At 46.9% G+C, this 27,995-nt stretch overlaps 1 long non-coding RNA gene across 1 annotated transcript; it reads right to left on the minus strand.

Annotated features, from left to right (window-relative positions):
- Positions 1 to 6,572: 6,572 nt before the first annotated feature.
- Positions 6,573 to 13,359, minus strand: LOC146894168 (uncharacterized). The gene is made up of 3 exons (XR_015002258.2): positions 11,724 to 13,359; positions 10,001 to 10,094; positions 6,573 to 7,144 (listed from the first exon to the last, which is right to left on the minus strand). It is a non-coding gene; the product is annotated as an uncharacterized LOC146894168 (long non-coding RNA).
- Positions 13,360 to 27,995: the final 14,636 nt, after the last annotated feature.

Here is a 27,995-nt window from a genome sequence, read left to right on the forward strand (position 1 = left end):
CTAGCTGTGTTGGCCATGCCTGTAATCCCAGCACTCGGGGTAGAAGCAGGATGTCCTCAGTTATATAGCAAGTCAGAGGCCAGCTTGGTTTGTGGAGATCCGGTCTCAAAAGTGAGCAAATAAACGTGGTGGTGAACGCCTTTAACCCCAGACTTGGGAGACAGATCTGTGAGTGTCAGGTCAGTCTGGCCTACAAAGAGAGACCCTGCCTCAGAAACAAACAGCACAAAGTTGAACAAAGAGCAAACACACACCTGGTGGGCACTCTGCTTAGTGGTGCCACACTTACCTAACACCTTGAGGCCACAGCAGTATCTAACTACAAAAAGATAAAATAAGAAAACAAAGAAACAGCTCAAATAATGCCCTGAAGGCTCAGTGTGGTAGCAAATGAGTTTTGTTTGCTTTTTGTTTGTTTTTCAAGACAGGGTTTCCCTGTAGCTTTGAAGCCTGTCCTGGAACTAGCTCTTGTAGACCAGGCTGGTCTCGAACTCACAGAGATCTGCCTGCCTCTGCCTCCTGAGTGCTGGGATTAAAGGCATGCACCACCGCAAGTGATTTTAATACCAGGTCTTGGGAGGCAGAAGCAGGAGGGTTTCTCTAAGTTTGAAGCCAGCTTTTTCTTCATTTTGAGAACGGTCTTGCTAAATTGGCCAGTTTGACCTTGAACTCCTGGACAAGGCCAGGCAGCCAGGGTTGGTGACCTTGGTCTGTGGATCTAGCAAGTGTCTCTTCCCAGCATCCGGGAAGACGTCCACCTGACCAGAAAACTGGTGGTCACTTGTCTCAGTTCATTACAGTCCTCTCCCTTCCCCTAAACACCTGTCAATTTTCTGGGAGGAAGGAGGAAGTGAAAAGTTAGGGGTCAGGGAGGACTCATACTTGGTAAAGAGCCCATGCTTCAGGGAGAAGTGTGTGAGCCTCTCTTCTAGGAGACCCGAGTTTGGTGTGATGGCTCACAATCACCTGTAATTTCACCTGAAGCAACTCTGAGCCCATCCCTTGGTGAGAGCTTACCTCAGGCTCCTGACTTCTGGAATGGCAAGCCTGTCCTATCATGCCTTGACATGGCCTCCTTATTGATGTTGCTGTTGTGGAGAGCAGAGGTTTCAGGATGTAGCCCTGGCTGGCCTGGAACTCAGGGAGACCTGATTGGTTCCGCCTCCTTCAATGGGGATTAAAGATGTGCACCACCTCTGGGCGGTGTTGGTGCACGACTTTAATCCCAGCACTCCAGAGGCAAAGACAGGTGGATCTTTATGAGTTTGAGGCCAGCCTGGGCTACAGAGTGAGTTCCAGGACACGCTCCAAAGCTACAGAGAAACAGGTCTTGAAAAAAGCAAAAAGGCGTGCATCACCATGCCCAGTTTTCTTTTCTTTTTACCTTTATTTTTAAAATTTGTGGGTCTAGAGTGTTTGCCTGTATATGTATATATGTACCACGTGTGTGCCTGGTATCTAGGAGACCAGAAGAGGGCAAGGGACCCCTGGAACTGGAGAAGAAGAGCTGTGGATGCTCTGCCCATGCTGGGAACCAAACCCAGTTCCTCTTCAAGAACAAGCCTTCTTGATTGCTGAGGTGTCTCTCCAGTCCCATGGGCTAGTTCTGAATTGGTGCCTTTTTAAAACTACAGGTACTTGAGGGGCATTCAGTCTCACTTTCCTGTTCCCTTGAGGTGTTCTTATTTATAAACACCCCCATACCCCCACCACCTCTCAGTGAGGCTGAATGAACAGCACAGTCTCTCCGTCTCCGATTCACACAACGGAGCTCTGACCATGCTGGATCCTTCAGTTTGGACACTGTAGGATTTAGATGGAGGCGGGACTGATCTGGGACTTGCATCTGACCCTGCAGGAGATGAGAATGAACTTCTGTGCTAGCACAGAGCCTTGGCTGCGAGCAGGGACGGAGACCTCAGAACCGCCCCTCCTGTCCTCTCAGCGGGTTAGTCTTCCTCCCTCCTTCCTCCCTCCAGATCCTCTCCTCACAGAAACCAACCTGGGGAATCAGATCTCGGGGGACCTTTGATCTCTTTATCTGGAAGGCAGGAAGGTAAGCCTACGGAGCCTGAGGGGAGTGAACTCAGGCTCAGGAATGCTTCACATTTTTCTACCTTCCCCACAGGGAGGCTGGAGGGAAATGGCGAGAGCAGGAACGTGAGGAGGGACTGGCATGGCAGGGTTTGGAAAAATCTACCCTAGAGAAACCCTGGCCTGGGCTGGGCACTTACCCCTTACTGTGTGAGTAGAAAAGACCCTTAGGGCTGGGTGTGCAGCTAGTTAGAAGCCTGGGTTCCTCCTCAGACTCACACTCCCAGAGCTGAGGAGTTCAGAGGCAGGAAGGTCAGAAACTCAAGGTCACCCTTGGTTACAGATTCCACAGTCAGTTGGGGGCACACGAAACTGACAAAATCCAAAAATTTTTGTTTGTTTGTTTTTTGAGACAGGGTGTCTCTGTGTAGCCTTGTCTGTCCTTGAACTTGATTGTAGACCAGGTTGGCCTCAAACTCAAGAGATCTGCCTCCTTTGCCTTCCAAGTGCTGAGATTTAAGGCCTGTGCCACTACTGCCCGATCCAAACTTTTTCCAAAGTGTGTGTTTTTTGCTGGCCTGTATGTGTGCTCCCAGAAGAGATCCCTTGGGACTGGAGTTAAAGACTTGTGAACAGCCATGTGGATGCTGAGAATTGAACCAAGGTCCTCTAGAAGAAGACCAACAAGTGTCCTCTCTCTGTCTTGTTTTGTTTGTTTGCTTTGTTCGTTTGTTTTTTGAGATAGGAGTTTGTTGTCTGAAGTTTCTGTCCTGCCCGGTTCCCACAGTCATTAATTCCCAAAGAAATCACACAGAGGTCTACATTAATCATAAACTGATTGGCCCAGTAACTCAGGCTTCTTATTAATTCATTCTTCTTGTAACTTATATCAGCTCATAACTCTTGTCTGTGTTAGCCACGAGGCTCGGTACCTTATTCCATGAGGCAGTCACATCTTGCTTCCTCTGCGTCTGGGTCACAACTACAGCTGAAACTTTCCTCTTCCCATAATTCTCGTTGCCATGCCTCTACTTCCTGCCTGGCTACTGGACAATCAGCATTTTATTAAAAACAATACAAGTGACAGGATAAAAGACCACTGTCCCACAGCAGGGGTTCTCTGTGTAGCTCTGGTTGCCCTGGAACTCCTCTGTAGACCAGGCTGGTCTCGAACTTAGAGAGTCACTTGCCTCAGCGCCCTGAATGCTAGGGTTAAAGATGTGTACCACCATGTTTGGCCTTCATCTCTCCAGCCCTTAATAAATATTTGACAGGGGCTGAGGGTATATTCAGTGGTAGAGGACTTGTCTAGCAGGCCTAAGGCCGCGTTCTGTGCTAGCACTGAATGGATACATGCATTAATTCACTAATTGGTTGATTAACCACTTAATTTGCCAGTGGTGGTAATCCCTGCACTTAGGAGGCAGAGGCAGGTAGATGTCTATAAATCTGACCCTGTTCCAAAAAGCTAAAACATAACAAACAAAAAAGAAAAAAGTGCTGGGCGGTGGTAGCACATGTGTTTTATCCCAGCAGTGGGAGGCAGAGGCAGGTGGATCTCTATGAGTTCGAGGCCAGCCTGGTGGCTCATGCTTGCTATCCCAACACTCCAGAGGCTTGGGCAGGAAGACTGACAATGTATTTCAGGCCAGCCTGGGCAACATAGTGAATTTGTAGGCCAACCTAGAATACAGTGATACCTGGCTTAATACTGGAAAGACCACGAATTCCATCCCTAGCACAGCCAAAATTTAAACCAAAACCAAGTAAAAAAAAAAAACAACCCACGAAAGGATAACTAAAACAAATTAACTTCATGGGTGGGACTTGCCCACATTAAAGCTGAAGAAATTAAGACTCATGGTGGAAATTTTCTAACTGTATACAGGGTGCAGCTGAAAACAGCAATTCAAAACTTCTTTGATACCAGTCACGGAGGTATACCCTGGTAACCCCAGTATTCAGCAGTTGGAAGTGGGAGGAACAAGAGTTCAAGGCCAGCCTTAGCTACATAAGAGTTCTGAGTTAGCTAGGTCTCCATGAGACCTTGTACTTAAAAAAACAAAACAGAACAAAACAAAAAGCCAGGCGGTGCTGGCACATGTCTCTAATCCCAGCACTTGGGAGACAGAGGCAGGTGAATCTCTGAGTTAGAGGCCAGCCTGGTCTACAGAGTGAGTTCCAGGACAGCCAAGGCTACACAGAGAAAACTTGTCTCGGAAAAACCAAAAACCAAACCAAAATAAAACAACAACAAATCCCAGCGGGGCACTCAGGAGGCAGAAGCAGGCAGATCTCTGCGAGTTGGAGGCCAGCCTGGTCTACAGAGCGAATCCCAGGAAAGGTTCCAAAGATACAGATAAACCCTGTCTCGGAAAACAAAACAAAATAAAGCAAAACAAAACAAAGTGGGTCGGGTCGTGCCTGGAATCCCAGTGCATGGGAGGTTCAGGCAGGAGGATCAGGAATCAGAATCAAAGTCATCTTTGGCTAAATAGTCCCAGCCTGGGTTACATGAGTTCCTGTCAGAAAGAGAAAGGAGTAGTCAGAGAGGAAAGGGAGAGGAAAGAGAGTGTGCCCCTGAGATGGATGCTTCCAGCAATACCTGCATTCATGAGCCTGGAGCCAGCAAGCCACAGCAAACACTACTTCAAGTATGAAAAGAGTTAAAACAAAGCCACAAGCCCGAAGTTCCTTCTCTCTCCACACCACGCCTCCCAGGCGTGCTTTGTTTGTGACTTGGAGTTTTAATTTTCAGGGCTGGAAAGCGACTCTGCCCACCAAGATCAAGTGCAACTTATTGGAAGGACATTGGGGTGGCACAGAGGACCGAAGGAAGTGCTAGTGCGGCAGACAGGCAGAAACCAGGGCAGCTCGGACCTTCTTTCTACAACACCGTGGCTTGGATGCTGCTGCTGCTGCTGCTGCTGCTGCTGCTGCGCTGGCCGCTAGGCCCGGTCTTCACGTTCAGGTTTCAAATTCCCGAGAGAATCTGAGTTGGCCGCCTGGATCAGGTGTCTGCAACCCTGTCTCTTCTTGGTCCCCCGCCCCCATCTCTTCTGTCCTCTCTCCTCCCTTTTTTTCTCTCTCTTCCCTCCCTCCTTCCCTCCTTCCACCTTGCCTCTTGTATTCCAGGCTGGCCTCAAGCTCCCTTAAGTAGCCCAGGATGACCTTGAATTTGTGATCCTCCTGCAGCTGCCTCCCTGGCGCTGAGGTGGCAGGCATGCCCCACCAAGCTCCGTTTCTTTGTAACTAAGCAAGCCAGGCAGGCCAGGCAAGCACCGTACCACTGAGCTGCTCGCCCCGCCCAGATCTCTGCTCTCCTGAGACTTTGAAAGGAAGTCGTTTATGGGTGAAGCAATCCCCCCAGTATTTTCTGCCAGAAGTAGGGAAAAGTCGTCAGAAGTGCCTTGTCACTCAGGGGGGCGCGTGGAAGTGTCACGACCATAAATTCAGCCTGGCGTCAGGATGTTCCACTCAGTTTCACCCGTCAGCAGTTTCCAAGAGGCGGGCCAATCTGCAATGCCAATCATATTGGGTCCCTCAGGAATTAAAATCCTAGTGGTCCAGTGGCCAGTGTCTGCTCAGGCCCAGGCTACACCACCTGCCAGGAACCCTGAAGGCTCTCCGTAAAGGAAATTAAAGACCACATACCAGGGACTAATGAGATGGCTTAGGGAGTAAAGTTGTTGGCCAAAAAACCTGAGGGACCTCAGATCCATCCCTGGGACTCAGGCAGTGGAACAGAACCAACTCCGGCACCTAATGCTCACCCCTCCATTCCCCATACACAGATGAATGAATGCAATTCCAACAGTACAAGGCTGCATGTCCTGTGGAGCAGAGTGTGTCTCACATCTCAGCACACACTCATGTGGACAGATCTAATGATCTTTCCAAAAGCAGAGGTGCTGGCCGATGTTCTGAAGCCCCTTTATGACTCTCGGAATTTTCTTGAAGAGTCTGTGCAGGCACACAGCACTGTCTGAATTCACTGGCCAGCTGCTCAACAGCCTTTCAAAGTCAGGACGGCCACTGTTCAAGCTGTCAAAGACAGCCCTGTGCTACTATGGCTTGAGTTTCAACCGCTTTTCTTTTGGAGGAGGGTGTGAGCAGGATGGAGGGAATTTTTGTTTTGTCTTGAAACAGGGTCTCACATACCCTGAGGTGGCCTTGAACTTGCTATGTAAGGTGCTGGGGATGTGACTGAGGGCTTCATGCTGGGCAAGCACTCAACCAGCTGAGTTACGTTCCCCACCCAACTCAAGTAGACCCCCAAGCCTTTCCTATGTCTTGTGAGCTCTATGTACGTTCCCTGTCATTTTTATTTTATTGGGGGGATTTTGCTATTGTTTTCATTCTTGACACTAGGTTTCCTGTAGCCCAGTCTGGCCTTGAGCTCAGCAGGAGCAGGGTAGCCAAGGAGACCTTGAACTCTTGATCCTCCTGCTTGTGGGTTCTGGGACTACAAGTGTTTGCCTCCACAACTGTTTTATTCATCATTTATTTTAATTTTAATTTATTTGTGTGTGTGTGTGTGTGTGTGTGTGTGTGTGTGTGTATGTATGTGAACATACGTCTGGTTGCCTCCCAGAGCCAGAAGAGGGCATTGGTTCCCCAGAGTTGAGTTAACAGGGTTGTGAGTTGCCTGCCATGAATGCTGGGAACTGAGGTCCAGTCCTCTGGAAGAGCAATGGCATTCTTAGCCCCACAATGGTCTCTCCAACCTGTCATCATTTCCTTTGTCATTGTGTTCAGTGAGAGAAGAAAGTCACGTGACGAGTCTCCAGTCTCAGGCTGTGACCATCTGTCCATCTGTCCTTCCATCTCCAGCCACCCTGTATGTAGCTCCAGGTTAGTCTCTCTGGCCAGGGAAATAATGTCCCCTTTAACTGAGTTCTGACTGCAAGAATGGTCAAGTAGCAGCTCTGCCAGGACTGGGGGCTGTTAAGGACCCCTGCCTCCTTACATGGAACCTCAGGATTGAAACCACTGCTTGGGCTCTGGCCTCTTAGCTGTCAATCAAAGCTTAGTTCAGCCCAAGGGCTCCCCACTCCTTCCTCTACAGATCTGAGCTCTTCCAACCTCTGTATTTTCCTCAGGGAAAGGCCTGGAAAGAAAAAAAAAAGACAGGAAGCAGGAAGATGTCAAGAGCATTCCCCTCTTTATTGTTAAATCTGTTGTTGACTGGGTCAAGACCTACACTTGGTTTTGTTTTGTTTGTTTAGTGTCTTCGTTTGGTTTGGTTTCTGCTGTTGTGATAAGAACCATGGCTAAAACAAACAAACAAAAAAAAACAACTTATTTACTGGCTGCTCTTGCAGAAGAACCTGGTTCGATTCCCAGAACCCAAATGGTGGCTCACAACTGTCTGTAACTCCAGTTCCCAAGGACCTAAGGCCCTCTTCTGGCTTCTGGGGGCGGGGGAGGAGGGAGTGCATTGAGACAGGGTTTCTCTGTAGCTTTGGAGCCTGTCCTGGAACTAGCTCTTATAGACCAGGCTGACCTCAAACTCACAGAGATATGTCTGCCTCTGCCTCCTGCGTGCTGGGATTAAAGGTGTGCACCACCACTGCCTGGTTTATGGTTTTGTTTTTTAAGACAGGATCTCACTATATATGTCCTGGAACTCTGTGAACCAAACTGGCCTTGAACCCAGAAATCTGACTGTTTCTGCCTCCCAAGTGCTGGGATTAAAAGTGTGGGTGAAGGCACTGCCTGGCAGAATTCTTTAAATTTAAATAAACAAACGAGTAAATAAATAAATAAAAGATCCAGACTGTGGTGGCATATGCCTTTAATCCCAAGCTCTAGAGGCAGAGGTAGGCGGATCTCTGAGTTAGAGGTCAGCCTAGTCTACAGAGCAAGCTCCAGGATAACCAAAGCAACAGAGAGAAAAACCAAAAATAATAATAAATAAATAAGAGAAGTTTGACATCTTAAAAGTGAAGGAACAGACATCACTGAGATGATAAAAAGTTCTATCCTGTCCTGACAGCAAAAGCAAATACAATTCATTCTCTCAATGTATTTTAAATCCCCGCTTGTCAGACAGAGCAGCTGGTTTGAGTCTAATTAGGTAAACTGGGGGAGAGGTGGCTGCGCCCGATTCAGTCCTTCCTTGTTATCTCGAGGAAACAATCAGAGGCGTGTCTAAGGTTGTCCACCACCGTGCAAACACAGAAACCCCCTTTCTGTCCTTTGGTCTGCACGCTAGGATTTCCTGTGTGCAAAAAGGGAAGTCAATGAGATTGCTGGCAAAGCCAGGCCTGGGACTTAGGTGTGGTACCTCCTCCCCGGTCCTGAACTGACTGACAGGTGAAGGCTACAGGAGGCGGGGACTCCAGACTGCTGAGTCTCAGTGGGAAAGACACTGGAGACTGAAGCACACTCTGTGAGGTTCTAAGTCTGGGAGCCTCAGCTTAAAGTAGACGACTGGCTGCCAAGATGGCTCGGCTGGTAACGGCATTTGCTGGTAAGCCTGGCCACACGAGTTACACACAAACGCACAAACCACATATACATAAATAATCCGGCCTTGGTGGTGCACACCCTTAATCCTAGCACTTTAGAGGCAGGGGCAGGCAGATCTCTGAGTTCTGATCTAGAATGAGTTCCAGGACAGCCAAGGCTACAAAACCAAAATAAATAAATAGACAAACAGATAAATAAAAGATATGTACCTGTAAGAAAAGCATGGCAGGAACCACAGCATGGGGAGGCAGCCTAGGAGAACTCTGGGGCTACCGAGTGTTACTGAGGGGTGCTGGGGAAGGCCCCTCTAAGGAATCCAGATTATTCAGGTACTGTAACATGACCGCCCGGCTTGTTGGGGTTTCTCTCCCGCCCAGTACCCCACAGCTGGCAAGCCCAAAGAAAATCACACACAGGACTCCATAAGATTATAAACTGATTGGCCCATTAGGTCAGGCTACTTATTAGCTCTTATAACTTATGTTACCCCATTATCCCTATCTACGTTAGCACATGGCTCAGTACCTTTTCCAGTGGGGCAGCTTACCATTCCTACTTCCTGTCCGGCTTTCCCGCCTATACTGCCTGCCTGGTCAATCAGCGTTTTATTAAAATATGATTGACAGAACACAGACAATTCTCCCACAAGGTACCCTAAGGAAAGAAGAGAAATCTAAACCCTGGCAAGATAACAAGGTTGCTGGCTCATGCCTGGAATCCCGGCACTCTGGCAAGAGCATTGCTGCAAGTTTGAGTCCAGTCGGGGCTACACAGTGTGTTTGATGCCACCGGAGACATCAGAATGGGACCCTATCTCAGAAAACCAAAGGAGGGAGGGAAGAGGTAGAGAACTAGAAGGGACGGGAAGAGAAAGGAGGAAGGGAGGAAGGGGTGGGAAGGGCAGAGGAGGCAGAGGGGAAGGAGGGCCCAGTAGATGCAAAGGCCCGGGAGCAGCAATATGCCATTGCTGAGTGCTGAGATTACAGATTTGCCGCCTGGGGACAGAGTCCAGCGTTTCTTACTTCTCTGTACCCACTGAGCCCCAGCCCCGATTCTCCACCTTCCTTGGAGGTTCCACAGGAGGGCCTGATGTGTAGCCAGGCTGCAGATGGGGAGGCTAAAAGACACCCTAATCCTTATCTTTTGTTTCGAGACTGGGTTTCTCTGCATCCTTGATTGCCCTGGAACTCACAGAAATCTGCCTGCCCCCGCCTCTCAAGTGTTGGGATTAAAGGCATGGGATACCACAGCCAATTCATCTTTCTTTTTGTTTGTTTGGGGACAGGGTCTCACTTTGGAGCCCATGCTGGTCTTCAGCTCTCAGCTCTTCCGCCCACAACCTCAGAATGCTGGTGGGAGTTCTTACATAGGTGTAAGTTATTACACTTGGCTAGACTTTGGGTTTGTGTCGTTAATTTGTGTCTTTGTTCTTTGGGGACAGGGCCTCCTTTAAAAACCCAGACTAACCTGGAATTCACAGTAACCCTCTCACCTCAGCATCCTGAGGTGCGTTCCATCAGGCCAGGCTTGACTGGAAGTTTTAACAAGGGAAACGGGATGCAGAGCTGCCACAGATGTTAACAGTACTGAGTACAGAAAACAGAGGATCTGAGTTCCATGCCAGCACCCAGGTCAACAGCTCTACCTGCCTGGGACTCCTGCTTCAGAGAATCCAATGCCTCTCTGGACACCTGAACTCATGCGTGCATACCCCCACACATCCAGAAACTAAAAGTAATAAAAATTAAAATAAAAACAGTAAACTTGACTTTAAAAGAACAGGCAAGGGAAGGCAGGGCTGCGGATGTGGCTCTCTGTGGGAAAGCCTTGAGCTGGGGGCCTCAAGCTCCATATAACCTGGGTGTGGCGTCCACACCTGCAGTCCCAGCACTCAGAGGCTGGTCACCTGAGATCAGAGCCATCCTCACTGACATCACAATTGGAGCCAGCCTGGACCAAACAAGACCTGTCAAAATCAAATTGAAATTGAAAAAGAAAAGGCCAGGTATGCTTATACACACCTTTGGTCCCCAGTACTCAGGAGACAGAGGTAAGTGGATGGATCTCCGTTGAGTTCCAGACCAGCAGGACCACATAGTGAGACTTGCCTTAAAATAAGGGGTGGTACTGGGACTACAGTTTAGTAGTAGACAGTGTTGAGGCCCTGAGTTCAATACTTGGTATTGTGGAGGAAAATTAGAAAAAACCCTCTTACTTTTTTCTTTTCCCCCTGACTTCATCAGCAACAACAAAATCTGTCTAAAGAGAATATATATATATATATATATATATATATATATATATATATAGTGAAATTTAAATAAATAAGCAGATGAGTTTTAAAACAGCCAGTTGAAAGTATTAAAGAAACATCACAGGACCAGCAAGATGGCTCAGTGGGTAAGCTGAGCAAGCCTAGAGTGCTGAGGCCCATCCCCAGAGCCCAAGTAAAGGTGGAAGAACCAACTGCACAAATTATCCTCTGATTGCCACACATGTTGGTACCCACAATTATAATCCTAAGTTTTTCTGCTCTAACTGCCCACTCTGTATCCAGGCAGCTGCTTCCAAATTACCACAGAAAGGTTTAATATTGCTTGTACATGCTTGCCCAATAGCTCAGGCTTATTACTAGCTAACTCTTATATTTAAATTAACTCATTTCTATTAATCTATGTATTGCCACATAGCTCGTCTTGCTTCCCAGGAGAATGGCTGGAATCACTTTTCATTCCAGCCTCCCTCTCCCCATCATTCTCAGTTTGATTCTCCTACGTAACTTCCTGCCCAGCTACCAGCCTGTCAGCTTTTAATTAGCCAAGGAGAATAATGCATATTCATAGTGTAGAAAAGGATTGTTCCATAGCATTTATCACTAATTATGTCTAATTAAAAGGAGGGTGTTAACCTTAATATAGTAAAACTATATACAACAAAACAGTTATTAAGCAAGAATTACAGTAACAGTATCCAATCCATTTGCATTTGGCTAAATTAGAGAAAATATTTATCTATCCTATTTTGGTGAATCTAAACTTTCTCACCCAATTCACTTTCTATCCTAACTTAAATTACCAACCAAAACTATCTTCTGTGTCTCTCAACCTTATACACTTTACACATTTTTTTTTAGTTTCTTTTCTGAATTTGCTAACAAGGAAAACTATAACTATCTAGTCTTCAACTCCATCAGAGACCTGAGGATATTATATTACCTGAGTAAGCAGAAAGTGCAGAGCAAACTTCCAAAACTAAGAAATGAAGAAAACAGCTGGATGCCTGGACAGTCACCCAAGGTTCCTCTGTAAGGTCGTGACATCCATCTTCAGCCTACAGGCCTAGAATATCTGACTTTTCTGTGAAGAAGGATTTTTGAAGGACTGTCCCACCTTGTTTAGCAAAATTTGACAGTCACTAGTCACTTTTCTTTTCCTTTCTTTCTTTCTTTCTTTCTTTCTTTCTTTCTTTCTTTCTTAGGGGGGTGGTTTTCAAGACAAAGTGGGTTTCTCTGTGTAACAGTCCTAGATGTTCTGAACTTATAGACCAGGTTGGCCTTGAACTCACAGAGATCCACCTGCCTTTGCCTCCTGATTGCTGGGATTAAAGGCTTGCACCACCATCGCCCAGTGGCAGTCACTTTCTTTTCTGTCCTGATTGTCCAGTTTGTACAGCAATTGTCAGCAGTTGAGGCAAGGACAGTTTCTTGCCCAGTGGCTAACTTTTGTCACAAAGAAAGTAAACTCCATATGGAGTTTCTTTGATGTCCATCATCTCTGAAGTAGATTGTTGGTGCCAGGAGCAACTGTCATAAAAAAAAAAAAGAACCTTATGATATTAAAACATCTTAAATGCCATATTCTGTAGGTCTTTGAAGTGTTCGAAGATCACCTGTCTATCTAAAATATATCTGTTTGACCTTGAAAACATACCTAACATGACTACAAGTTTGATTTTAATAAGTGACTACTATAACTCGCAATTCCTTATTATCCAAAATAGTCTGTAATAATAACTTTCAATGGTTAGAAGTTTATATTACATTGTTAAATGAGCTGTATAGGTACAAAACCTTGAGCAAGAGTAGAATTGTGCTGGGTGGTGGTAGCTCACACCAGCACCCAAGAAGCAGAGACAGGCGAATCTCTGTGAGTTTGAGGCCAGTCTGGGCTACTGAGTGAGTCCAGACAAGCTCTAAAGCTACAGAGAAATCTTGTCTTGAAAAACCAAACCAAAACCATCAAAAAAAAGGGGCGAGAGTAGAAACGTATGTACACTAGGTTCTAACAAAAATAGCCTTAAAGGGCTGGAGAGATGGCTCAGAGGTTAAGAACACTGACTGCTCTTCCAGAGGTCCTGAGTTCAATTCCCAGCAACCACATGGTGGCTCACAACCATCTATAATGAGATCTGGCGCCCTCTTCATGTCCAGCAAGCATACAGACAGACAGAACACTGTATACATAATAAATAATAAATCTTAAAAAAAATAGCCTTAAATTTGTATCAATATACAAAAATATCTTGTATAGAAAACATATATACCACATACAAAACCCCTCAAATTTGTATCAGTATACAAAAATCCATACCAATGTACAATATTTAAGATTGGTAATAGCTTTTTAAAAAATTCTTTCTACATGCCCCTTTTTCTTTTCGGAACAAGATCCCTAAATCTAATCTCCTTTGTTCAGCCTTTTTCCTGACCATTACCAATGACAATTTGAAATCAACCTCCCTAAATGATGACAAATATTCATAACCCACTGAATGACTTAAAACTGCCCACCCCACTGCTTGGAGATGTGGGCATTGTGGGTTTTTTGTTTTTTGTTTTTTTTGGAGACAGGGTTTCTCTGTGAAACAGTCCTGGCTATCCTGGAACTCACTCTGTAATCAGGTTGGTTTTGAACCGCCTGCCTCTGCCTCCGGATTGCTGGAATTTAAGGCCTGCACTACCACTGCCTGGCTTTTTTTTTTTTAATTTACTTTTATTATGTATACAGTGTTCTGTCTGCATGCATGCCTGCAGGTCAGAAGAGGGCACCAGAACTTACTACAGATGATTGTGAGCCACCATGTGGTTGCTGGGAATTTAACTCAGGACCTCCTGAAGAGCGTGCAGCGCTCTTAACATCTGAGCCACCTCCCTAGCCCCTAAGAATATTTTTGAGACAGGGATTCCCTGTGTAGCTTTGGAGCCTGATCTGGCACTTATTCTGTAGATCAGGCTGACCTCGAACTCACAGAGATCTGCCTGTCTCTGCCTCCCAAGTGCTAGGACTAGTGCATGTACCACACTATCTCCACAACTATCCTTCCTTTCTCATTAGCATTTAGAAAATTTAAAGTAATAAAGCATTGTGCAATCTATCTCTGAGGGTCTCTGTTACCCCATTCTGTTTAATAAGCATATCTTTTAGAGTTCAGTTAGATCTTTCCCTCTTTCTTTTTTCTTTTTTTTTTTTTTTTTTTGGTTTTTTTTTTTTGTTTTTCAAGACAGGGTTTCTCTGTAGTTTTGGAGCCTGTCCTGGAACTTATTCTGTAGACCAGGCTGGCCTTAAAGCCTTAAATTCAGAGATCCACCTGTCTCTGCTTTGCTAGTGCTAAGATTAAAGGTGTGCACCACCATAGCCTGTTTTAAAATTAGATCTTTCTATAACTGCTTATTCTGTAGGTTTGTGTGGTTTACCTGTAATATGCTGTATTTTGTAATATGCAAAAACTGCTCCATTTTCCCTTGTTCATCTGTGTTCATTAATCCAATGTCAGCCTTTGCCTCACCTTCAGCATACTCCAGAGGACAGGGACCTTCTTTTTGAATTATCTCTAGAAAAAAACATTATTTCTAGGAATGTCTTGCCTACAATCTCTATTAAAATGACCTTGCTTGCCAAAGCCAAGACATCTGACAATTTGTCTTCTCTCTTTTTTAAAAAAAGTATGATTTATTTATCTTTTATTTTTATGTGCATTGGTGTGAAGGTATCAGGTCCCCTGGAACTGGATTTTCAGACAGTTGTGAGCTGCCATATGGGTGCTGGGAATTGAACCTAGGTCCTCTGGAAGAGCAGTCAGTGCTCTTAACCGCTGAGCCATCTCTCCAGTCCAGTTTGTCTTCTCTTAAAACCTTTAGAGAGTACTTCTATTAAAGTTGCATCGTAACTATGAGATCCAATATCAGCCATGTTTCTAATCCATTCATCTATCGATACCGATCTTGCCTTTAAAGGCCTGATCACCTTTCTGCACTCAGAATTAACATTTTTATAAGCCAAAGAGTAGATTAATATTAGACTGATTTCTGGATCTGATGCTATTCTGTTTACAGATGGGGGTCAATCGTTGCAAAAAAAAAAAAAGTCAGTGAAAGCTTCTTTTGGGCCTTATATAATTTTTAGTAAATGACTCAAAACTCTTTTTCTGATTCTTTAACCTTGTCCCAAGCATTTAAGGCGGCTAACTGACATAAGACCAAGGCGTGGTCATCAAATTCAAATTGCCTTTGCAATTCAGCATACTGGCCTTCACCTAGCAAGTGATCTTGAGGAATTTCATAACCTCTGCCCTATTTTGTTCTTCTATGGCCCTAGCTTTCTCTTCCCACCATATTTGCCATTGTAAGTGAGGACCAGCTTCCAATGTTACTGATGCCAAATCTTTCCAGTCTTGAGGGATAAATCTGTTTTGAGTTGCCCATGAGTGTAAAAACTACTTCACGTAGGGTGGGTGCATACCACATGAAACAACTTCCTTAAATTTCCTCAAATCTAATATTTCAAAAGATTACATTGGGTTTCTCCATAAAATAAGGTTGGTTTCCTAATAACTTTGGGTCACTCCTCTCTAATTTTATAATGTAATGGTGTGGTTGGTTCTCCTTTAAATTCCTCTGTCTTTATCTGATTATCTCTATTATCTTTTAATAAGCTTTTCTAAGGCTTGTAATTTACCAGTCAAAATTGTATTTTTTTTTTTTTAGTAATCTTTCCTAAGACCTGTATCTTGGCACTCATATCAACTAACTTTTTTTTTTAGGGATAAAACAAGAATCACCAAATTAATAATATTTATAATTGATATTATGTAAATCTCAGCAAAGATAATTATCCACTCATTTGATTGTTCCACTTTCAAACCATCCATTGCTGAATCATACAGAGACCTAACTCAGTCCACTGTAATACTGTTTCCTATTTTAAACGGGAGAGATACTCTTTTCTCTCTTTTTTATTTTTTCTATTGGTTTTTTGAGACAGGGTTTCTCTGTAGCTTTGGAGCCTGTCCTGGAACCTCTTGTAGACCAGGCTGGCCTCGAACTCACAGGGGTCTACCTGTCTCTGCCTCCTGAGTGCTGTGATTAAAGGCGTGTGCCACTACCACCCGGCTTCTCTCTCTCTTTTAAATCTATTCCCCCTTTTAAGAATTCCAAGTTGTCTCACCAAATCTACTGACAACAACAGTGGAGTGTAAGGCTGGCTGTCAACACGTAGCATGTCCTTGCAGAGAAAACAGGCCAATAGGCCTTGCAAGGTTTGGCTGAGGACAGCTGCCACTAATGGAGCATCAATAGCCTGAGGAGGGGGATCCAGGGAAAGCCCACAACCCCTGGGGAAAAGGAGCTGAAAAGGAGCCGATGAGCCAAGCCAGCCGTCTGAAAGGCAGGCACAGGGGAATGTGTGAGAGCAGCCTGTGTAACGGGAAGTGGGAGCACAGAGCCGCCTGAAGGCAGGGCTGACCGTGCTGAGGGCCAACTCTGAAGGTTCGGAGTCCAGCTGCCTATGGAGTTTGGGGCTGTAGAGATTGTAGAGAGGCTGCAACAGGAAAATCCCAGAGTCGCTCAGAGGGCTTGGGGAAAGGAAGGAAAAGCCAGTTCCTGTGTGCACCTCCAGTGGGTGCCAGTGGTTGCAAAGTCACAGGCGAGCAGCTATTTCGTGAATGTGGAGTGCCAGATGAAGCATTAATCTCGTTAATCTTTATCAATAAAAAAAATCGGTAGTTAAATATTGGGGATATTGACACCAGAAAGATCAGGGAACCAACGGGGAGTAACCGCCAGTTGCTTCCTACCTCTTCCATTCCTCCCTCCAAAAGGGCCAGATCTTCTCTCAGTCCCGCTTTACTACTTCCTGTCGCCTCTCTGTCTACAGTCCTCCAAACTCTATGGTTAATTTTGGTCAGCTAGTGACTGACTCTGCTCTCTCACTCTGAGCAAGCTTTATTTGTCAGAACACAACCAAAACATCACACAACACACAATAATATCATTTTTTATTATTTTATTTATATTTAATAATAATTTTTATTATTTTATTTATCTATTAAGTTTTATTGAGACAGTTTATCTGTGTAATCCTGACTGTCCTGGAACTCACTCTGTAGACCAGGCTGGCCTTGAACTCACAGAGATCTGCCTGCTTCTCATTCCCCAGTGCTGAAACTAAAGGCATACACCACCACCACCCAACTTAAAATATAATTAGAAATTAACAAAAAAAAATCAAATAAACAAAATACAGAGGGATGAAAAAAGGGAAACAAAACAAAATTGAAAATTCCATAAGCAAACAGTGGAGCAAGGTTCAGATCCTGTCCCAGGGCCCCGGTCCCCTAAGTCAGAGCAATAGACCAAGTCCATCTCCTGAGATCCAGGGCCCCCTCCCTGGAATGCAGTTTGCTATTTGGGGACTGACTTAACAACCCCTGGTGTGATAAGGGGTCGATCGGATCTTGCAAAGGGCTGATGGGCCCTCAGGATGCTGCTGTGACCTGGCAAGGTGACAAATGAGTCCCAAAGGATCTCTTAGTCAAGGTAGCTTGGCAGCAGAGGACAGCCAGAGGGAGCAGGTGCCCCTGGGAAGCTGTAGCCACAGCCAAGCATGCTGTAGCTCTTCTGCCGCTGTCCCTGGGGAGGGCGGCCAGTGGGGAGCAGACAGGACTCCTGCCTTTCCCTTTATATGGACACACAGTAACCAAGCAGTTACAAAGGGCTGTCAAGCTGTGCAGCAGATGGAAGAAAAGCCCGGGGAGCTTTTCTCCTGGCAGGGAACCTTCTGAGGATGAAACTGGAAGCGTGAGGGAAGGGCTCAGTTAATCAGGGTCCTGCAAGAACTGGGGTTTGAACCCCAGGAGGTCAGCAAGTGGTCCAGGTTGGTGATGAATGAGGCCAGAGCCTGCCAGGGAGCCTGTCTGGCCAAGTAGCACTACGGGGTACTAGCGGGTTGGAAGCAGGCATCTTGCAGGCTTGTGATGCAAGACCAGGAAACAAAGGGATTGGGACATCAGGGGCCTCCTGTGATCACTAGGGCTGCTTGGTAAGAGCTAAGAGCAGAAGGCAGGGGGCAGAGTGCCCCGCCTGAGGGTGCAAACTAAAGCAAACACCAGGTGTTCGTGATGTGTGTGTGTGTAGTGCACAAGACTGGGTGGCATGTTAGCTGTATGTGTTGTGTGGTTAGCGTCTGTACACGTGTTTCTGTGTGTACTGTGTCGTGTGGCCACGTGGAGGCCGCGCAGACACTGCGTGTTTGCTGTGAGGCCTCCGACGTGTTCACAACCGGACAGTGGAAGCCAAGGAAGAGGCCGTGGGATCCTCAACGCTCCCGGAGTAAACAGGGTGGTGCAAAGCCAGACCTGCCCGTTCTGCACAGCACCAGACCCAGCAACTCCGCTTGTGTGCAGACAAAGACGCTTGCGCCTGCGCTGTGCCCTGCCGGTTCCGCCCCAAGCCTTGAGCCCCTCCTCTCCTCTGTTGCCCTCTTTCTTTTCTCTTGCGTCTACCATCAGGAATTCTGCCTTGTCTCCGTAGTGTGTTTTAGTGGAAGCTTGCAATACTTGACCTTGCTCAGGCTCATCTTACTTAGTCCAATGTTTTATCTATGTTGTAACATTCGATGAAATCATTCCTTTAAAAAGAAAAAAGTATATACATATACAAAAAGTACACACACACACACACACACGTACGCACACACACACGCACACGCACACACTATGGCAAACCTGTTGTGGACACAGGCCAGGAATCCCAGCATTTGGGAGGTGGAGGCAGGATGATAAGAGCAGAGGATCCTAGGTTTAAGTCTCTTCCCCCCAGGGCCAGCAAGGTGCTCAGTGGGTAATGGTGCTGAGCCACAGGCTGAGAACTCCAGTTCAGTCCCAGGATTTCATGGCGAGTGAAAGGCGAGAACCGACTCCAGTAGCTTTCACACCCTCACCCACACACCATAGTGACAATAGTAAAATAAATAGCGCTAGCCTGGTGGTGTGCTCCGGAGGCGGCAGATCTCTGTGAGTTCAAGGCCAGCCTGGCCTAAATAGCCAGTTCCAGCGTACCCAGGGCTACATAGAGAAACCCCCATCTCTAAAAACAAAACTAACTGAATAATTTTAAAAATATTTTGCTCGATGAACCAAACCTTATTTCAACACGTAGTTAATTTAAGCACAAACAGGACACGGCATGCAGTTTTTATTTTTGTACTTGGTTCTGTGAAATCAGGACGGCCATATTTAGAGTGCTCAGCTGCCACACATGGCAACTGGACTGGGCTGAACAGGGCTGGAGCCTGGGATGTGGACACTGAGCAGATCTGGATCCCCGGCATATATCAATCCCTTTCTAGGCTGTGTGATCCGGCAAAGCACAACCTCTCCTTTCTTTCGCTCTTTCTTTCTTTCTTCCTTCCTTCCTTCCTTCCTTCCTTCCTTCCTTCCTTCCTTCCTTCCTTCCCTTTGAGACCCTGTTTGAAAAGAACAAGCAGAGCCAGAGGGCTGCTCACCAGGTAAAAACAGTTTCTGTGCACACTTGAACCTGAGTTTAACCTGCACATCCCACTGTGGAAGGAGAATCAACTCCCCAGATTGCCCTCTGACCCCACCCACGTGTGACTGCCACATAGTGACAAGCCAGTTCACAGATCATAATAAAACCTAAAAGAAAATCTATGTACATGGAGATAAAGACTGGGACAATGGTAACGAAGGCATATCAAGTTGGCAGGGTGGTTTTTGTTTGGTTTGGTTTTAGAGACGGAGTTCTTTTCATAGCTCTGGTTGTCCTGGAATTTACACTATGTAGACAAGGCTGGCCTCGAATTCAGATATACTTGCCTCTGCCTCCCAAGTTCTTGGACTACCGCCTAGCTGAGACTCTTTCTTTAAAAAAAAAAAGAAAAGAAAAGAAAGGAAAAGAAAGAAAGAAAGAAAGGAAGGAAGGAAGGAAGGAAGGAAGGAAGGAAGAAAAATCTGGGCATGTCCAACACCTTTAATCCCAGCACCAGGGAGGCAAAGGCAGAGGCAGGAAGATCTCTGTGAGTTCCAGGTCAGCCTGTTCTATATAGTGAGTTCTAGGACAGCTAGAGCTACATAACAAACAAATAACAAAACCAATAATGACAAAAACCTTGCTGGGCACATGCTTTTAACAACAGCACTCAGGAGGTAGGCAGATTTCTGTGTGTTTGGGGCCAGCCTGGTCTACACAGTAAGTTCCAAGCCGGCCAGGGCTACACAGTGAGGTACTGACTCAAAACAAACAAGAACAAAAAACAACAACAAAATCTTTCTCATAACTATTTTGAGACAGTACATTTATTATCTGTAATCACATATTTTGCCACTGCACTCAGAACTTCTTTGTACAACTACTCCTAAATGAAAGCCTGGAAAAGGGGAGATATATACCAATTTGTCTGTTGTTTTTAAGTTTTGAGTCATGTAAGCAAATTACCTACTCAAAGAAGGAAATACAAACATTTGAAAGCAGAATTAGAGCAATATTTTGCTTTGCTTAGACACACATCTTTGAGGGGGCTCTATGTGCCTTTTTATGCAGCCGTCAGTGGCTTCTGACATCCTGCTGCTCTCTGCATGGCCGTTCCCGGATAGCCAGCACTCGACAGGCCACCAGCAGCCTCTCCTCTTCCCTGACTTGGGAAACCTCAGAGGCAGTTGGGCTGGGCAGCATTTCTGAAGTCGATGGTCAACCAGTTCTCTGCTCGCCCTTTTCTCTCCTTCTCATCCCTTTTCCAGAGAAGCCTGGAAAGTGCTGGCTATGTTTTCTTCTCTCTGCAGGTGTCATCCTCCTGCCAGGCAGCATCCAACCTTTCCACCAGCTCCACTGCTGGTCATCTGCCCCCAGAGAAATCAAATGACACAAAAGCCTCCGGTATTTTCATAGACTCTACAAACCTCGGATCTGTCCAACTCCTAGCCTAGAATAGAGTGTCCCCTGTGCACAATTAAGCAGGATAAGTCAGTTTTAAGACACAGTTCTTTGGTTTCGTTTTGTAGACTCAATCAACGGAGAATGCCGGTCCTCATGAAATATCTGGCACTGTCAAGAGTCCCACGGGGCAGGCCAGTTTGTGAGAGTCTGGCCTCCGAGAGAGCCCCAGTAAATTTCCACCCGGTATATCAGAGATTGGATCTACAAGGAATATGCATTTGCAGCTGTCTGAGGCTAGAGGTTGAGGACAGAAACATGAGACTCAGTTCCTGCTCTGAGATCTATCTCTGTGAGGATTGTTAGGGCGCCTTCAGCTGGCTATTATTGTCTGGAGTACTTTGCTTTAAAAAAAAATCCATTTTCAATACACCATCAAGCTGCAGATATTTTCATAGTTAGCCACGCTGTGGTTACCACACAGTATGCGACAATATAATTTATGGTCATGGCTTTCTCCCCTCCCACCATTTCTTTCTAAGACAGGGTGTCACCATTTAGTCCCAGTTGGCCTGGAACTCACTATGTAGGTAGGGCTGGCCTAGAACTCACAGAAATCTGCCTGCTTCTGTTTCTCTGAACTTCTCCTTAGTGCTTTTGGGGAAACAGCTTTTATCCTGCAAAGATCACAGATAGTTGAAGGATAAACTCTGAGTCGCACAACCCTTGGTAACTCATTAAGCCTCTCCAGTGTTAATTTTGCCCTGACAGCCATAGCTTGCAGCTTTTAGCTTTACTTAGCTACAATTCTTCAGCCAGAGCTGTGGTCTGAGACCTCTGCCAAGTGTGCTCCATGTGGTCTGATAGCAAGTTGCTTTCACAGATGCCAAGTGCAGCCAGACCTCAGACACTAGAGCAGTCGGTGCCCCCCAGAGAGGATGTGCCCAGTGCTTCCTGCCCTCAGTGCTGTTAGAGTACCGAGGACAAAGAGCAGAGGACCCTGGAGGCCATCCACTCCCCTGCACACATGCAAAGCCAGTCAGAGGCAGCAAGAAGCTTCCAAGGAAGTGGAAAACCCAGGAACAGAAAGAAAGAACCTGGTGTTGCTCGGGTTTCCTGTCAGGACATCCTGGCTTGAGGCACTGAAAAAGTTAACTGAAAGGTGGGAAGATGCCAGACGGTGGGCCTTGAGACACATTGATCTGTCAAGTTAACAAAATACAGTTCAACAGCAGGTATCAACTCTCAGTCCCACCCCAGTCCCTTCTATTGGTACAGTGCCCAGTGCCAGTAATTCCAGCACTGGGGAGGATGAGGCAGCAGGACTGTGAGTTCTGGGCCAGCCTGGGCTACATAATGAGATCCTGTCTACAAACCAACCAACCAACCAACCCAAAATCAAACAAACAAAAACTAAACAAACAATAGTGAAACAAACAAACCCACAAGGAATTTTTTTCTTTCATGAGGGCATAATCTAAATCCAAGAGTCTGGGTGAAGCATCTGTGTGTGATTAGGAGTAGATCTGATTCTGGGTCAGAGTCCTGAACCACATTTGTCCTGAGGATGTGGGAAGCCTGGGTCCAAGCCTCCCACCTGGCAGAGAGCAGGGCTGGGTTATTCACTATGCAGAGGTGAGCCTAAGGGTGCTGGGACCAAGGGTGATCCTCTTCGGGCTTCTCAGTCAAGTGCAGAAACGGACACCTACTCACTTACCCAGTCACAAATCAGACCTTCGGCAGACCTCACAAACACACCTAGGCATAGAGCACTGTGGGAAACGCAAAGATGGGTGAGCTTCAGTTCACTGTCTTGTCTTTTCTTTCTTTTCTTCCTTCCTTTCTTCTTTCTTTGCTTTCTTTCATAGGATCTCATTATGTATCCTGGAACTCAGTATGTAGACCAAGCTTTCCTCAAATTCCCAGAGATCTGCCTGCTTCTGTCTCTTAAGTGCGGTCAGTAAGGGAGCGTGGTGTGAGAGGGGAAGATGGATGGAGAACAAACGGAACACAGTCTGCTGAGGCCCTGGTTTGTACTGCTGGGGTTCAAACCCTGGGCACGGGTATGTACAGCAAGCACCCTTACCTGTGAGCTGCATCCCATAGGAGCTGGATCTTACGTTTATCACTAATAGATTTAAAGTAACAGTATCAGGTACAGCTGTCAGTAGAACCTGGCAGAGCATCCGAAAGGCTTATTATTGTTTCTGAGGCAGTCTCCTGTCACTCAGACTGGCCTCAAACTAAGTAGTGAAGGATGACCTTGAACTTCTGATCCTTCTGCCTCCAGCTCCAGTGCTGGGGATGAGACCCAGGGCTTCATGCATGCTGGGAGAGTACTTCAACTGCCCTGGCCCCACCGAAGGGGTTTAAGCAAGGGAACAGCACCTGAAACATGCATCTCATTAGTAAAATGTATGTCTTAAAGATTTAAGACCACGGGCTCAAATCATAACACCCCCAAATTTACAGCATAAACAGTTATGGTAAGGGAAAAGTGGATGCAGGAAGACCAGCTAAGCAAGGATGCAGCAACGGAATTAAGGCAGTGCTAGTGGGAAGAAGTAGACCATGGTAGTCATCAGGTCAGTAGTGTGTTATCAAGACAGCTGCCAGTTTAGATAAGTATGGTTGCTTTGGTGGTCTCTCATGAGTGTTGCCCAGGCATGTATTTTAAAGCACTGGCCTCCCTGAAGATGTGCTCTGGTTCTCAGACTACATGTTACTGTGGTTGGGGACAGGCACACTTCCCAGTTCCCTACACATCTTCTTGTGGGATTCCCAGGGAGCTCTCTGTGCAGCGGAAGCAATCAGGGAGAATCCTGTTTACATTAGGGTATCATCAACTAATTTACTAAGGGAAGGACCCAGCAGCCGCTCTTTATACAATTTCTGAGCCTGAAGGATCAAGAGAGATGAGTTCAAGTCTTGTGCACAAGAGGAAGCCAGAACTTCATGGCAGAAGAGCTAGAAAAATGCAGAGGAATAGCTCAGTGGAGTTGGCTAGGACGCCACCGTCCAGCCTCTCTTCTGACAGGAGGTCAGTCTGTTGACCCATTCTTCGGGTGGGTAGAGGACCCCAAAAATGTAAGTTATCAAGTAGGGGGAGCAGCAGACAGCTCTCCACATGTTGTCCATGGTTCATTCCCTATCCCCTCAGCTTCAAAGAGCATCTGGGATCACAGTTCAGATGTCGTACAGGTTAGTGTAGACACCAGATGCTGGGTAGGGCACCCAGCTTAGTCATAGGATCTGTTGACGGTAAGATTTACATTATACCATATTTGATCTTTCCTGCTTTGTCCACAAACCTTTACGTCCTCAGTGTGTACAGACGAGGTAGGGGAGGTGAGACAGCCTTCCAGGCACAGGCTGCGGAGAGCCTGCCGAGGAAGCACTGGTTCCCGGGCCGCAGAGTCACCGTCTCAGTGGTGGCCTCCTTCATCCATGTCCCAGCCCCACATCCTGGGCAGGAACAGTAGCTGAGGATGTGCTTCCGTTGCTCTTCTGCCCGCTTTGCCACAGCCCACAGGTAACACTCACTCTCGCTGTCGTGTTTACACATAGCGTGAAATTCCGTTTTCCAGTCACCACACCTAGCTTTCAGGGAATGCGCTCTAGTTGGAGATCCTGGCTTATTATTTCCTCAGTGAGTCATCCTTATAAATTTATCTCCAGAGACAATACGGTCAGCTCCCCACCTCAAAAAAAGCCATGAAACTTCTTTGCTTCCATATTTACTCACACAAAATTCACCTAAAAGTTGAAATAAAAATCACAGGAGCCGAGTGTGTGCCAGTACCCTTCTCTCCTGCACATGGCTTGCGGCTTGTGGGGCTGCTGTAAGGTATGTGGGAGCTGTCCCTTCTCAGTGCCCATTCACACCCCTGACTTCCTGAACCTTTGAAAGACTGGAAGATAATATGACCGGATCATCATGCCCACCCATACGGAGTTGCAGAACCAGGAGCTTGGGACTGTGGTTGTATGTGTAGCCGGGGAGGTAGTTGAGCGGTAGGGTACGTACAGTGCGTGCACAAACCCTGGCTCCGTCTCTAGCACTGCAGAGAAAGGCAGAGGTTCCCTGCTGGCTAGAAGATCCATATTTCAAAGGAACAGGGTTAGAAATGTTGATGAATTTTCTTTAAGCTAGCCCTGAGATAATTACGAAGATGTCCTTGAACTTCTGATCCTTCTGCTTCTACCTTCTCAGCTGGGGGATGACAGGTGTGTGCCACTGGGTACAGTTTATGGGTGCTGGGGGACTAATGCAGGGTTTTGTGCATGCTAAGCAAGCACTCTTACCAACTGGGCTACCGCCTTTGTCCACTACTGTTGCCGATGCTGATCTCAAACTCAGGGTTCCTCCTGGCCAGCCTCCATAGCAGAGATCACTCACGAGCTGTCATGGTCAGTTTAATCAGAAAACACGGTGGCTGGAAAGGGGGTAGACTCAAATGTGTATCTCCAATCAGAGACCGAGGGCTTCCCCAGTGTTGCCTTTTTGTGCAGTCCTACCGACCACTAAGGCCCACATCCTGCTCTAAAAACAATGGAAAAGGAACTGCCGCTCCACTTCCTCCTGCTCCCCACATTGTCTGACTTTCTCAATAGCCCTGTCACCCTCTGACACACTGCATCTTATTCTCATAGGCTCTTCTAGCTCTCTCCTCACAAGGACGGAGACATTTTGGGAACAGGGCTTCCTAGCCAAAGCCCAGCCCAGGGCCTGAGTCAATAAAGGTTACACAAATGGCTGAGTGAGGACGCCGGTTCCTCTCGCTGGGGACTGCCACTTCCCTCTCCCGCTCAGCCATGTCTTTCCATGCACTTAGCAGCCGAGAGCTCAGATGACCACAGGTCTGTATCAGTTCCAGTGGCAGCCTTCCCAGTGTGGTGGCAACAGTCCCTTTAACCTCCGGATACTGTGTCCATCTGCAGTCACCCCCCTGCCCCACTCCAGCTCCCCTCCCTGACCCAGGAGCCAGCCTGTGCCTTCATCTAGAGTTTCCTACTCTCTGCCTTGTATTGATATCACTTTCCTTGAAGTGTCTGCCAGAGGCTGACAGTAGACACTAGTTAGCTTGCTGTGGGAGGCCTCTTTCTTCTCCTCTCTGCCCTTTGCCACAGCTCCCCGGCCTATGCTGATTTGAAGGGCCCAGACGTGGCTGTGATATTTCAGGCTGGTCCAAGGTGAGAAAGTATCTACTTAGTGAGTTCACAGAGTCGAGGGTGTGCAAACTAAACACTGCCGGCCGCTGACACACTGAGCACAGAGGACTGGAGCTCCTCTTTCTTGCCACAGGAGCCAGCAGGCCAAGGAAATGATCTCATTCAGGTCCCTGTGGTAGAGCCCTGGTAGGTCCCATTAGCACGAGTCCTGGTAGCACTTCCTTCTGTCCTTCTCGGGAAAACCCCCCTTTGGTTCTTCATGGTTCCTTCTTATTTTAATATTTGAAAAAAAAATCTCATGTGGACGAGTGCTTTGCTTGCATTTATGTCTGTGCACATGTGTGCCTAGTGCCGTGAAGATCAGGAGTCAGAATCCTGGAATTAAAGACGCAGATGGCTCTGAGTCATCATATGGATTCTGGGAACTGAATTCAGGTCCTCTGCAAGAGCAGCCAGTGTTCTTACCTGCTGAGTCATCTTTCCAGCCCTCTTCATCATTTTTTTTTTTTTTAAAGTAGGATTACCGATAGCCCAGGGTGGCCCTGAAATGCCTAAAAAGCTGGGGCAGATTTTGATCCTCCTGCCTCTACCTCCTCAATGTTGGGATTACAGGTATGAGGCGCCATGCACAGTTTATGTGGAACACTGGGCAAACGTTCCATCAACTGAGCTACACCCCTAGCTCCCAAGGCAGTTCGGACACAAATGAACAGACTCTGTGGCTGAGGGCTTGTGCCTGCAGGGTTCATGATGACTGAGTCAGGACAGAACCTGCTTCTCCAGCAAGGCAGAGGGAAAGGTCTCTTATCATCTTCACAGGTTCTAGCACCCAGGCTCAGAAAGCTTCTGGCCATCTCAAGAGGCCTCTGCTTGTAAGCTCGGGCTCCAAAGAAACACCACCTCTACACACATACAGCTGTCCGCCTTATCCTGGTCTGTTCTTTTCCCCACATTTCTACCAACTTCTCCTTGAGGGGGAAGTCATCCCAGCACTGGGAAGGCTCAGGCAGGACCCTAAGTTTGAGGCTAGCTTGGGCTATATAGTGAGATCCTGTCCCCAAATCCAGACAACTGGGGGAAAACTGTGTGCCAATCCAACCTTCTGCCTGAAGTTTTCTCTTATCTCCAGCAAGGCCTACGCATAGCTGCTGTTCGCATCGAGCATGGAGCGAGTCCCTCACGGGCACTGTCACTGGGGTTTGTAGGAGCAGAAAGGGGGAGCCCTGCTAGACCCCGAGGAATAAGGGACTCTGATACAGGAGCCCTTCCGTTAGCCACCCCTGCTGAAACGGGGAGGGATGCCTTACCTCTGTTTCTTTTCTTTTTTTTAAACCTCAAATGCTGGCTTTCATCTGAAACCCAAAGTGGTCCTGTAGTAATCAACACACAGGAGTGGCCCAGAGAGGAGTGAAGGTCACAGCTACCTCACACCCCTAGGAGGTCCTCTCACCTCAGAGAAGACTCACCAACAGAGCTGGAGAAGTCTCCATAACCACAGCTCAACTATGCTCTTGCTGAGAGGAGAGAGAATTCCCTTTTTTCAGCTAAGAGGATGGTTCCCAGACCTTAGCTTCTCACCTTCTGACTTTCTGAAAGCCAGGGATTGTGGGGGAAAAGTTGCCTCATAACACCTTCCAGGAGGCAGTCCTGTGTGACCCTGCCTGCCCGCCCTTGCTCAAGCTACCAAGGCTTGTCTTGTCCCTAGGGGATAGGCCATCCTCTCACCATTGCCTTGGCACTGTCAAAGACGGTGGGCACTCTGCGAGGGCAGGAAGGATGTCTCATGGCACTTGGGTGTGCTATGCCCCTAAGGACAAGGGATTAGGCTGGTGGTAGGATAAACTCTGATACACACTTTGAGTTCTGAGCAGGTTCCACGTTCTAACCTTTTCATCATCAGGAGGCCTTGGGGCGCACAGGAATGGGAGAAGCTTCTAACAACCGGGGCAGGGGAACATAAAGGAACACAAAGCCTTCCTTAGTTTGGTTAAGATTGGGGAATGACTGCCCTTAGAGACGGAAGACAGAACAATAAACTTCATAGTCTGTGAGGTACCGATCAGGGTGCCCAGCGCCCTGCTCAAGGCCACTAGTACCTGGTGGTCAGAACCTTAAACCACGTCCTGAGGCGGTCCTCCGGTTAAAGGAGGCC

Source organism: Myodes glareolus, chromosome 6, assembly GCF_982192425.1.
Source record: "Myodes glareolus chromosome 6, mMyoGla1.1, whole genome shotgun sequence".
NCBI lineage: Eukaryota > Metazoa > Chordata > Mammalia > Rodentia > Cricetidae > Myodes > Myodes glareolus.